Source organism: Cupressus sempervirens, chromosome 3 (genome assembly GCF_028749045.1).
Source record: "Cupressus sempervirens isolate cs-2001-9-10 chromosome 3, ASM2874904v1, whole genome shotgun sequence".
Classification (NCBI taxonomy): Eukaryota; Viridiplantae; Streptophyta; class Pinopsida; order Cupressales; family Cupressaceae; genus Cupressus; species Cupressus sempervirens.
The window spans coordinates 868,085,305-868,097,419 of record NC_143120.1 but is presented as its reverse complement, the minus strand read 5'-3'; positions in this window follow the sequence as shown (position 1 = coordinate 868,097,419).

The following is a 12,115-nucleotide window of genomic DNA, read 5'->3' as shown; positions in this document are numbered from 1 at the left end:
AGAGTGGGATAGACTAGAAATCCAGTCCTCATGAGATGATGAGGAGAAGTGGTAAGGCAGGACTTGGGGAAGGTTCAGAAGAACAAGGTGACAGAATCAGATACTTCGAACCAGATTAAGAAAAGCTTAGGTAAAGTGTTGCAAAAGCCATACGATGAGCCACTCTGCATCTGAGTGTCTCGAGAAGAAGAAAATCAAGCAGTAGCAACAACCCTACACAGTCAAGTTTTGACCAAATAAGTTAGAAATTGTGGCCTAGACAAACTACTTGCTGATCCAATTAAGCTGGCATGGGAAGATGCCACGAGTAGTATTTTCTATCTTTATAAAGCCAATTTCTCAACCTCTTATGGAATTATTAATTGATTGCATGAATACAACTGAAGGGAGTATTGAACAGAACCAAGGCAAATTACTGAAGATTTCTCTGAAAAACAGGGAGGCAACCTTGATGAGACTTTTACTCCAGTTGCCAAAGGTTTCTTTAAAATGATGAGTTGTGAAATTCAAGAGTGAAATCCGGGTTGATAAACAGATCCTTCGCAAAGAGGGAGTGTTAGAATCTTTTTGTTTCTCAGATTGTATTTAGGGCACAACACAAGAGCACATTAAAAAAATCACCAGTGATTTTTTTCTCTTCTTGGCACTAGAACCATCGTTAGTTCTTTGAATCTTTTAGTATATTTTAGGCATTAGTATAGATGCTCCTAAGAAGACAGCATCTTCTTAAATGTAGCTGCTTTTTAGTTTATTAAATATTTGAGGTACTCATTTTTAACTAACTATTTAAAGCACTGGGGGTGATATTTTAGTTTTTAGTTTAGAGCACTGGTTGGTGATATTTTAGTTTTTAGTTTTTAGTTTTATGCTGGGTGGACAGTAGACATATTTTTATTTATTCTATGTCAATAAGCTTATATTTAAATGTTAATTAAATATTCGAGGTGCTCATTTTTAACTAACTATTTAAAGCACTGCTGGGTGATATTTTAGTTTTTAGTTTTCTGCTGGGTGATATTTTAGTTTTTAGTTTTTAGTTTTATGCTGGGTGGACGGTAGACATATTTTTATTTATTCTGTGTGAATAAGCTTATATTTAAATGTCTCTTTTGCTATGAAAGACAACCTAGATTTGGGTTGTTTTAATCTATTTTGGAGTGACAAGTTCGTGGGTTATTTATGAACTTGTGGCTTCCATAACTTGTGAAAAAAATTGTTTTTTCCTATATTGCATGGGTATGTATACCCACACTCCTGGGATGCATATGCACGTACCCAAGTACCTAGTGCATGTACCTTGGTATTGGGTACACTCTCCAAGTACCAGGCACTCAGTGGGGATCATGAATAAAATAGCTAAGGACCTTGATTAAGATTATTTATTTTTGTTTCATTTTTTTGTATTGTATATCAGCTTGTCGTTTATCAAGCTTAATTCATATGTAATCAGTTTGAAAGTTTGATACAATACTGATCAACAATAAACTTTATCACTATTCAAAGTTTAAAGTCTGCCTTCTCTGTTATCATTTGCAATATGTCATTGTTATATGATTTATGATCTTTTTGTTCATGTTTGAAGTCTGTATTTTCTGTTATGCATCTAAAAATTTAGTATATATTATTATTGTTAAAAACATCTTGCAAATAAGAAACTAGAAAGAATACATTACATTTACAAACTTCATCACTGTTCTTGGCTTGACTCATATTTTCAGATTTTCTATAAATATTAAATTATACTTTTTGACGTACCCAAGTACCCCTGTCCCCTATTTTGAAGAATAACCGATGTTGAATGCCCATGTTACTTATAAGAAAACACTTCAGTCTTAACAAGTGAATTTTTGCTCAAAGAGAAGATTGTAATACCCCTTGTTTTATCTGTTATAAAAGTACAATCATAATGGCTTGAGTACCTTTTGTTTTATCTGTTGTAAAAATACATCCGTAATGGCTTGAGTGCTCCTTGTTTTTGTTGAATTTGTGTCAAATTATCTGAAGATCATGGTGAAAGCAGTGATATGCTAGATTCACTTTAGGGAGTAGTCAATGTGCATACCTACATGGATTCATGGCTAAGTCCTTCTTGTAAGTGTCATAACTATACAAAGAGCTAATTTAATTTAAATTGTAAATAAGATCTAAACTATTAATTTATATCTATGTGGATTTCTTGGCCAAGTCCATCTTGTAAGTGTCATAACTATATATAGAGCTAATCTAATTTAAATGGGGTTGCAAGCAGAGTAGGTTTAACCATGGAGGAAATTTAGTAGTTAAGAACGCTCAAGCTGGAGTAGTACTGGGATGGGTGACCTTTCGGGAAGTCCCGGTGCTTCACCTTTGTGAGCATCACCTAGATCCAATGAGTGCTAAGTGTTCCATTTATTCTCATGAGAGATGGATTCATGTGAATCACTACTCATGAAACATGGGTCAATCAGTTTGACTCAAAAACTACACAATTAAACCCTGATAGCAATATCACTAATTTAAATTGTAAAATAGATCTAAACCATCAATTTTATACCACTATTGGAAAATCGTATGCAAAATCCCTTGTAAACATTAATAAGGAGAAATTTTGGGATCACCTTAAAACCTTTCTCATCAGGCTGTTGTTACTGAGAAGACATCTTCAATCTTTTTACCTTTACTACATGGAAGAGACTACACTCTTTATCATCTTCTTTGCAAAACTTTTCCCTCTGAATGGCTAGCTGCAATAAGAAATGGCACATAGAAAAACTTCTTTAAGTTGATGAAGCGTTTCCGAAATTCCGCATGAATGTAAATACGCCATAATCCTAATAATCAGAAATGCAATTATCGTTGATATATGGAATATACAAAAGCGCTACAATAGTGGACATAGAAGCTTTTACCATTCCAAAGCTTTGAATATAACAAGAATAGTGCATTGCTGTTAAGTGCTATGGGAAGTTTCAACTAAATTGAATTATATAATTATCTATAGTTTAAATCCGATATAAGATTATTGTGTTACTGAGCGTTCTAAAAGAAATGAGCAAGAAGCCACCAATGCACATCTAGCTCTTTGTAAGCTCATAGGCTAATTGTAGTGTCAGGTTTTAGCTGGGAAATTGTCTCTTTAAAACAAATATTTATGTAGTTGGAAAACATCTTTTAAATTGGAAAGTTATTAGCAGTTATTTGGTCCACCAATGACATCACACTCTCATATCAAACGTCCTTGCAATTCATTGAATGTGTTTAGAGCATCCTCAAATTTTATTGTTAGTATAAGTTTCGTAGTTCGTATTAAATATCAGATATGGTTTGATTTGCTTCAACACATCCTCATATTTTGAAATCTGATAGTTCATATCAAGGTCTGATATGATTTGATATGCTCTTAATAATTTTTTCTGCAGCTGGCAAATGCATTTTGCCTTTTTTTGCTGCAGTTCAACACCTGGGCTGTGTATAAAATTTTAAATATAATGATTTTTGTCAATAAAAATTTAAAACAACTGTAGCAAGCATCATTCCACATACAGCAATTTGAGGAATACGGGTGGATTCAAGAGAAATATTAAGAGTGTATTTATTGTGTCCTGTTTACTTCTTGTTCTTGAATACTCCCTCTTTCTGGCAGACTACCTTCTCTTTGGAGTCAAGGGAGGGGTTCATGTTCACGGCAATGTCTAAACAGCAAACTAAAATGCTTATCTGACCAAGGGGGACACTGTTTATTTTTTTCAAACTCTCCTTATAGTGGAAGTTTATTTTTTTCAAACTCTCCTTATATATTTTACATTTTACTTTTCTGGATAGCCACTTCCCATGTTCACTCCCATGACATCAATGAACTGCACAAGAAGCTGAAGTGTCTTATGTTAGTCTTTTTACCCACTATCTGAGAATATTGTTCTCCACTTTTTATATCTGAGAAAGTAAATGTTCAAAAGACATTGTGAAGACCCAAATCTGTTAGGGATTAAGTTATAACTTATCTTAGTGTGATTGGGCTGTAGGCTGAGCGTTTCAAGGAAACAGCTGTAAGCAGCGGGAGTCAATATATTTGCAGAAGTTTTGAACATTGGCTCGGTGTCTCCCATATATTTGTCAATGGGCCATTGAAGTTACTTCTCTTCCTACCCTGACATGTTCAGCAGCTTGTCAGTATCAAATACCAAACTGTTATTTGAAATTGGCAGGGCACTTGATTCTTGTGTCTTACGACATTAATATCATACATATGAAAACAGCCATAGATAAAACCACAAAACCACAAAACCAAAGCCTTTTTCAAACAGAATTGTTTTAGAATGAAATACAACAGAGCAAAAAATTATCTGCCCGTGTACATATTCCATTAAAAAAAAAACTCATTGAAAGCAGGTCAAGTCACCTATTGTGTCATACCGTCAACAATGGTAATGAAGAAAAATGGGCAGGGTTTGCACAAAAGAATATTTCGAAACTTTACCAAAGAATGACTACTTTTAAAATATATGAGATGGCCCAAAACCAATCTCCCTACAGCTGCTGCTTTAATCCATTCACATAAATGAAAAGTGGATCTAGAAAATCAGAGTTTAGAGCTATGAGATTCTTTCAGTTGTGAGACAAGATTGTTGCAGCTTTTCTATAAAGTCATTGGTTGCATGTTAAAATTTGTTTTCAGTTGTGAGGCAAGGAATTTTGTTTTGATTGGTAATATATAATTTTATTAATATAAGAGAGTTCTATTTTAGATATGGCATTCCCTACTCCATCTCCAAGTAGAATCCATTTGCTGAACAAAGTCTGAACCATTCTAACCAAGGGACTTCACTATACACCCTGCAACATATACATTTCTTTTCTACAAAATATATAAACACAAAAAGTAGGAGCCCGCTAAAACCAGAGGCATCTGCAAACAATAATACCATAACAACCGGGCATTGATCAAAACTACAAGATTGTTCATCTCACTAGTTGAACGAGCACCATTACTGGACCCCTTTCCCGTCATGGATTCTACCAACATAATGTCTTGTCCTCCCTTGGGCTCTAGCTCTCGTTGGCACTTCAGTGGGAAAGACCCTGAGGGCAGACCTCTCCTCAGCTTCAAAGTTCTCGATTTCCACCTTCAACTCTTCCCAACTCAAAAGTCTCTACAGTTTATATTTCTCTTTATCTACTTTTCCCATCCACATGGTAAATAGAATCAACCCATATTCATAGGCCTCCACCTCATCCTCGATGCATTCCAAATTTTTGTTTCAAGCCATTTCACAATGCTGGTGTCATCACCCAATTCCATTTCCCAAGCAATCACCATGGATATAATGTCCAATTTTACCCTCCAATTACGCAGATTTCCTGGGTTTTGGGTTCCAAAACCCCAATCACCAATTGCACTATCCTATCCGATTTCCTTTTAAGCAATCCCTGCACCTATTCATCACTTGCAGGCCTTCAAAACCTTACTGCTGCTTTGTTTTGGTGGTGATTGTGAAGCTTGCCTCCATCTCCATAATGCACAAACCATAATGTCACCAAAAACTCAATATACAAATTGGGATAATTGCTGGCCAAATCAATATGTCTTCAAATAAAAGTTTAATCCCTTCAAATCCTCCTTTCAGGATTACACTTCATTTGGGATGCAGGTATCCTTTCTACAAATAGAATTTGAACATTTGATCTTTATAATCGATTTATTTTGTGATAAAAAACAACAAAATTTTAAAAAAAAATTTGCTGTGTTTTTGTGCATCTGAAAAAAATCATGTTTGACATTTTTTTCCTCTTTAATGCATTTTGTCTAAAGATTAACCAATATCATTATACATACCCTTTCACACACTTCACATTGCTAGATCTCTGCCCACGATTTCCGAACTCCATTTAACCATCACAACAATCAAAATTTAAAAAGCCCACCATCTGACAGATCCTATCGATAGGCTTGATTTGATCAACATTCCTACGATCCTTTTTGCCACGTGAGCCATCTCTCATCCTTCAAATTTGCAATGCAAAATCAATAATACTATTGCCCTCCACAAAACCAATCAAAACTTATGCTTTTAAAATAATGTTGCACACATTCAGTCCTGCCTGCTACTTCCCTTAACTAAGCTTTGAAATACATCCAATTGACCCCTTTTGACATTCCTAAATCTTCCAATCTGATCTAATTCACTTCTTCGAAGTTCACAGCCCACTTGAAAAGAAAATCAACCTCCACATTTCCTATTCTCCAAATATGACTGACTACGAATTCTTAATTAGGTAATGTCGGAATTGTCCAAATTTGTAATTTGAACAATTTTGGAAATTTAAATCTGAAACACAGTTTTTGGACAATTTTGGACATTTAAATCTGAAGCACTGTTTTGGGAATATGGTTGGGACCATTTGGTTTACCTATAATTCATTCATAGTGAAAAGATGCTTCTTTAATGTTTGGTTCTATAACTTTATAATTGGAATGCCACTTTAATATATATATATATAGTTTTAACATGAATAAAATGTGATTTAAATATTTTTTTGGATAGTTTTGTTTTGCCACAAATAAATTTAGAATAGTAGTAAATATAATCATTTTGTTTAATATTCAAATTAATCCAGTGTTTACATTACACAATCACAATTTTTTTCTAAATAAAATATCAACATTGAAATGATTGCTATCTTGAGGATTGAATTTCACTTTCTTGTAAATTATTTATTTCAAGGCTGTGGTCCGTTGCAATTCCAAGAAAATCAACTACCAATCATCGCATCACAAGCTTTGGTCACTATATTTTAGTCCTAAAATGAATGGCTTAAAAAAATTCCAGGTATGGCTGGGAGCTTTAAGGACATGAAATTGTTGTTGGATATTGAATATGTGGGAAGTGAAACAATATGAGCAGACAAGGTTAGAGCATTCCTTGCAATGTGATCATATGGGTCATCCTTCCTCAGAATATTGATTTAACAGAATGGTCGCACACCCAAAAATAAGGCTTAAAACCTTGAAATAGCGAAAATAATTTGATAGCATTATTATGCAACAAATGCTCAACAGAAACCCTTGTGATAGAAATGTGTTAGAATTTGTATAAAACAAATAAAACCATAATCTAATGAAAGACATAAATTAATCAAGAGGAAATAAAATTATTAGAATTACAATACAAGAACAATCTTTGATGTAAATGCTCAAAAGCATAATATCATCAATATTTCCTAATATGTAATACATAAGAGCTAGCCTATTTATATATTCAAGAGCTAGGAGGATACGTGGATAAGATTAAGAGAAGTGTCGTGTCTCAACTTGGAGGAAGTAGAGTTCTGATGAAATCAACCATCGACCATCCACCCACACTCTAGAAGGGTGGTTTCCGAATTGAAATTAACCACATGTGATAGCTTAGGAGTAGTTGGAGTCAAAATGATGACTCAAAATATCCTCCTAATAATAATATCCACGAATAAATAATTCCTCCTAAATTATGAGCTCACCTAAGTAAACTTAATATAAGAGTTAAATGGAAAAGAACCATTTACTTTAACACCCCCCTTAAGTGTAACTTAGGGAGTACTATAATGCAATCTATAGCTAATGGGTCCTGCCATCAAAGCCATGTTAGGTAGCCATGTACAACTAAAAATCATCCTCTCATAATCAGAGAAAAAGGAGAAAACCTAGTGGGACAAAGCTCCTCTCCAAAAGAAAGTAGAAATGAAGCTTAAAAAGCTCTAGAAGAAGATATGTGTCGCACCCCAAGCAAAGCACGTAAGTTAATGAACTTGCTCTTAGTGAAGGGTTTGGTGAAGAAGTTTGTAGTATGATCTGATGTCTAGCAGTAATGAAGGTCAATGACCTTCTTATGAATAAGCTCTCGGATATAGTACATGTCAATCTCAATGTGCTTGGTCCTTTGATGATGGACTGGATTGCAAGAAATTTGAATAGCACTTTGATTGTTATAGAAGATGACTGTTGGCTTTTGGAAAGGAATGCCAAACTTAGTAAGGATGTGTTGAAGCCAAATAGCCTCAGTGGCTGCATTAATTGCTCTTCAATACTCAGCTTTAGTGGATGAAATAGCAATAGTAGACTGCTTCTTGCTTGACCAAGAAATTGGACCAAAACCAAGAGAGAAGCAATACTCAGAAGTAGACTTATGATCTAGAGAATTGCTTGCCTAGTTTGAATCTATATATCCTACCAAGTCAATATCCACACCCGCTGCATAATGAATCCCATAATTGTGAGTACCCTGGATGTAATGAAGAATCCACTTAGCTGCTTTCCAATGCAACTCATGTGGTTCCTACATAAACCTAGAAACCATGCCCACATCATATGAAATATCAAGCCTTCTATGAGTCAAGTATTTGAGGCTAGCAATCAATTGACAATACAAGGTAGCATCAATCAAGGGTGAAGAACAAGAAGCCTCAAGTTTGACCCTTGAAAAAAATGGAGTCAGTGTAGAAGTGCATTTGACCATGTGAAATCTGGAGAGTGTAATGTTTCGTACTTTAGACATCGAAATAGAATATACAGTAGGCAAGATAAAAGCTGGCCGTATGATGGAGGTAGAAGGGGGATGATGTAATGACATACAGATCATGAACTAACTTAGTCGATGCTCTTTGTCTTCTTAGGCCATGCGGTGTGAGTTGAGAGAAATCCGTATGGTAGCTTGAAATTTGTACAATATAAATTGGGAAGACCTTACGATAGCTTGGGAAGTCCGTATAGTAACTTCAGTTGATTATACTGTAGCCAAAATTTTTGTAAGGGTGGGAAGAATAATGAGCTACAAATGGGGTTGTATAGCTTGAATATTTGTAGTCTGCTATGATGGTACTAGGAGTTATACAGAATGGAGTTGAGTGTCATCAGGTGGATGATGGAGGGTTGTTTGCCATAGATTGAGTCATACTCTAAGCTACCAACACAACTTGATTAGATTTACCAGAAACATCACATAATACTAGTACAAGTATTGAAAATCAATCAAAGATAGACACAGATATATGTATTTGCAAACAAAGAGGGTGCGCGGATTTGTTAAATCCGAGCAAATAATACAGAGGTGGAATAGGGTGAGAGATGAATCCCATTGAAACTGAGAGAACCAAATAGGGAAGATCTTTCACTTCTGAAATGATGAACAATACTTAACTCAATTAGGAATCCATAGTACAAAGAAATATAATCCAAATCGCATACCAACTACTACCTACATGCCGTGCTTAAATACCTGTTGGAAAACTTTTTGAGGGTTTTAAAAGATAGCCAATGACCACACCTACTAAAAAAAATAACAAAAATGAGTCCAAGATATACTAAATCAATCGAACCATTAACAAAGGTTTGATTAATTATTTATTTTATGATAGGAACATTATAGAGAACATATCAAGAGCATACTTAGGTTGGCCAATAAATATACGAGAAGGTGACTGAGAGATCTCAATCCTTAAGAAGAAATGAAGAAGGCCTAAGTTAGACATTAATTATCGATCATGAAGGGTAGTTTTGATTACTGTGATGTGAGATGAGTGACTCCTTGTAATCAACAAGTCATCCACATATAGGAAAAAGAAGGTGAGAGTATTATCCTGTTGCACGATGTAGACATTCAAATCATAATGGTACCGAGTGAACCTAATTGATAGAAGGAAGGAGTCCATCTTGGCATACCAAGCTCACAGAGCTTGTTTAAGGCCGTAGATGGAATTTTGAAGGAGGCAAAAAAGTGTAGGATCCTCAATGAACCCTTGTGGCTACTCCATATATATATATATATATATATCTCTTCTTGAAGGTCACCATGAAAAAATACACTCTTCACATCCATCTAATGAACTTCCCAATGATGAGATACAATAGTGGCAAGGAAAAGTTGGATATAATTCATCTTTGCAACTAGTGCAAAGGTCCCTGAGAAGTCAATTCCAAGCACCTGGGAGAATCCTTTAGCAACTTGGCGAGCTTTATACTTATCAACTGATCCATTTGGTTCAAATTTTGTTCGATAGATCCACTTGCACCAAACAAGTTTTCTTCCCTTAGGAAGTGGGACTAAATCCCAAGTATGATTCATCTCCAAGGAACTAAACTCTTCTTGCATAGTAGTATCCCACTCAGGAACACCAGAAGCTTCTCGAAATGTTTGTAGATCAGAAGCTATAGCAATAAAGAGACATGGAGCTTGCTTGTCATGCCCAAATTTCGAACAAGACACACATAGATACATACTATTCAATTTTAATTTTTGAAACACTTTAAGAAATCATATCAAATCATTAAAAGATTATTGCTACAAATTTCAATTACTTTTAATCATATTCAAGGAAATATTTAAAGTGAAATGTATTTACAACATTAAAATGCCTCTTCAAATATTACAATCACAATTGGATCTTGAAAAAAAAATTAAAATTACACAAATGAAGATATACATATGATCTTTTACAATACAACACTTTTACAAATATTCATAAAAAATCATCTTGAAATCTCCAACAAAAAATGAGATCTTCCAAGCTTTTCTTCAATTCAAATCCATTTAGAAAATTGTAGAAAACAACACTGAAAACCATGGAGAGCTCACCTCCCAATCTAGGTCTCTGTGAGACCACCCACCGAGCTTGGAGAACCAAGACCAACTGGGTAACAAACAAGCACCAACATATAAAACACCAATTATAGGGTACAACATTTAACACCCTTCTTGAGCTTACCATAACAACCAATAAAATGAGTGAAGGTGTGCCTAGAAACCCTAAGGAGAAGCCAAATATAGGAAACCAAATTTTCCTTTCCAAGACATACAAAATAAATACCAAATCTCACAAAAATTCTCCCCTTATCACCCCCAACGTGCATAACAATGTACTGGCACATGTAGCCCATACTACATGCTCATCCCTCTTCCTTCCAAGGAAGAGATTCTGCACTCAGGGGAACGAGACTCTGCACTCAGGGGAGAGGCCCAACTAACCCCTTCATCTGAAGGCCACTTCTTCCCTCCCATGGGTGAGTGATGTCCTTCCACACCCATAACATTATACTCTCAAAATCAAAGAGAAAAAAAAAAACAATAGAAATTCATCCACACCCAATAATACAACATGGACAATGAACAATACACATATGCATATGTAGAAAAATTTACATAACTTTTATTTAGAAAAAAAGAAATACAATACATAATTCATAAAACATGGCAAAATCTCTAATCTTTCTCCAAAATATGACAAATGAACTGATTTAAGAAGAGCCTTTTATCCTTCCTTGATCGAATCTCCAAAAATAAAAAATCTCTAAAACTAGAGAGTGGGTGAATGGAAACCCTATTTTCAAATTTCCCTTTAATAAGAAACTAAACTCCTCCTTTTTCTCCATCATGAAAGAGAAAAATCACTTTAACTCCACCTAAGTTTCCCTATTTGATTGGAACTCCAACTCATTGAAGGTAAGGTGAGAAGTTGGGTAAGATTTCTTCTATTTTAATAATACTAGAAAATTGGGATTTTAAAAGGGTTAGAAAAGTGATTTAAAATAAAGTAAAGTCAAAATCAAAGCCCTAACATATAATACTAACATGTAGATAACTTAATTTCATAAAAAGAACACCTTAGGACTCTAATAAAGCCCTCTAAAGTCACCCTAAACTTGAAATTTGGATTTAATCTAATTAAAGCCTTCATATGATAATTTTATGCAAGGGGATATAACTTAAACATTTCTAATTGGTTAGAAATAAGGTTGGATTCCTTTTTCCAATATCTAAATATAACTTGCCACTTATACACATAATAATACAAGTACCAAGTGACACTATAAAATATACACTTAACATTACGAGTGGCAAATCTAATCTAACTCACTCATTCACATTTCATTCACAAAGTAAAATATTAAACAATGAGGCTAAGATCTCTTCATTAGATATAGCCTTGAAATTATCAGTTGATACAAAGGTATAGTCTTATTTCTCTATTTACCATAGTTGTTTCCTGCACACTCAAACCACATATCAGTAGTCCAAGATATATAAATCATATGTATATATGTAAATCCTTAATCAATTTTATATTCAATAAGGGTATGAGAGAGAGAGAGAGAGAGAGTAGGCGA